Source organism: Orycteropus afer, unplaced genomic scaffold (genome assembly GCF_000298275.1).
Source record: "Orycteropus afer afer isolate SDZICR_OR568_19922 unplaced genomic scaffold, OryAfe1.0 scaffold00525, whole genome shotgun sequence".
Classification (NCBI taxonomy): Eukaryota; Metazoa; Chordata; class Mammalia; order Tubulidentata; family Orycteropodidae; genus Orycteropus; species Orycteropus afer.
The window spans coordinates 1,126,597-1,128,699 of NW_006922112.1; positions in this window are offsets into that span (position 1 = coordinate 1,126,597).

Below are 2,103 nucleotides of genomic sequence, written 5' to 3' on the forward strand. Positions count from 1 at the left end.
GTCAATACCAGTCCATTTCAGCTTACTAATAATGTCTAGGATATTGATCTTTGTGCATTCCATTTCATTTTTGATGACTTCCAATTTTCTTATAGTCGTACTTTGTATTGTCCATATTTTAATTTTTAATGGATATTTGCAGCCATTTCTTCTTATTTTGAGTCATTCCACATCAGCAATTGAAATCTTGGAAGCTTTATTCTGTTGAGTTAAGGTCAACTTTACTTTGAGGAGGCAACTATTTCCTAGTCATATTTTGAGTGCCTTCCCACCTGAGGGGCTTATCTTCCAGCACTATATCAGGTAATATTATGCTACTACTTGTAAGATTTTCACTCTTCAGTATTTTCAGAATTAGATCACCAGGTCATCCTTCCTAGCTTATCTTGGTCTGGAAGCTGCTGAAACTTGTCCATGATGGATGAACCAGGTGGTATTTGAAATATAGGTGGCATAGCTTCCAGCACCACAGTAACATACAAATCACTACAGTGTGAGAAACTGGAAAATGACTGGTGGATACAAGTTACAATCTTTGACAACAAAGTTAGGGGTGGAGAAGAGAAGAAGAATAAGAAGAAGAGTAAGTTAAGTGTGTAGTTTTCTCACAGTTTATAGCAAAGATGCAACAGATATTAGTTAAAGTTGAAAATTCAGGAAAGAGTTTATTTGCCATATTAAAAATGAGAGAAAGAAATATAATAATCAACAAAATTTGGCTATTGAGATAGAGAGAAGAGGTAGAAAGGTTCAAACCCACCAGCTATTCTGTGAAAGGAAGAAGAGGCAATCTACTTCCATAAAGATTTGCAGCCTTAGAAACCCAATGATGGTTGCTATGAGTCTGAATCCATTTGATGGCAGTGGGGTTTTTTTGTTTGTTGTTTGTTTGTAGAGCATACATAGTGCCTAAGATATTGACTGCTAACCAGAAGGCTGGCAGTTCAATCCCACCAGGCACTCCTTGGAAGGAATATTGGGGAATCTACTTTTGTATAGATACTGCCTCAGAAACCCAAGGAAGTGTCGCTATGAGTCGAATCAACTTGACGGCAGTGAGGATTTTTTTTTTTTTTTTGATGCCATACTTGTGTCTTTCAGATTTAAAGATTATAGCTGAGGCTGAGCAACCCAGGTGCCAATGTCTAATCTACCCAGTGGAACCACACTAGAAAACCGTCTAATTCTAATGTTCTACCTGTTACTGAGAGATTAAGGTGGGTTGGGTCCCCATTAAACATGGCGTCTAAAAACCTCAATCCCCTTCCCAGTATTAGAAACCTTCACCAACTCTCTTGCTAATCCTATAATCCCACCTTCTCTCACCTCCTTGGGATACTGACCCAGTGGAAGCAGCTTTCTGAAAGCAAAAGCTAATCAAGCAGGTGGTCGTCAGCTGACTTATGCTTTCACCCCTGCAATTTAAAAATCCTCTCAGGCAAAGGAACAAAAAGATCTGCATATACTCTTGGATTGGAAGATAGAGAAACATAAATTAACAAGCTATCCAGATACAGGTATATCATGCCACAAGGTAATGTACTAAAGGAAGAACTGAAAACTGAAACGGTTACTCTGGGAGGGCTGGGTGAAAAATAAGGAAAGAATGTGCCCTTCCTTCTGTTCTCTGTTTATTGCCTGCATTTTTTAAAATCACGTGCAGGTGCTATTTCTATGAGAATGTTATTGTAACTACATTTACTGTCCCCATTATATTTTGGTTCCTTGAGATTCCATGAAAGGACTTAGATATATGAAATATAAATGCAAGTGAGATGTTAAGGTTCTGATCTCATTGAAAGTTTTCTCCTCCTAATGGTTCAACAACAAGGGTGAAATTAACAAAGTCTAGCCCAGCTATCCTGTCAGTCTGCCACACCGTGGTGTTTTGTGTGTGTTTGTGATGCTGAAAATTATGCCAGTCGTGTTTCAAATACCAGGAGTGTTACTCATGGTGGATCGTTTTCAGTAGAGCTTCTTGACTGAGACAGAGTGGGAGGAAAGGACTGGTGATCTACTTCCAAAAATTAGCCAGTTTAAACACTATAGATCACAACAGAATATTGTTTAATACAGTGCTTGAAGATGAACCGCCAAGGCTGG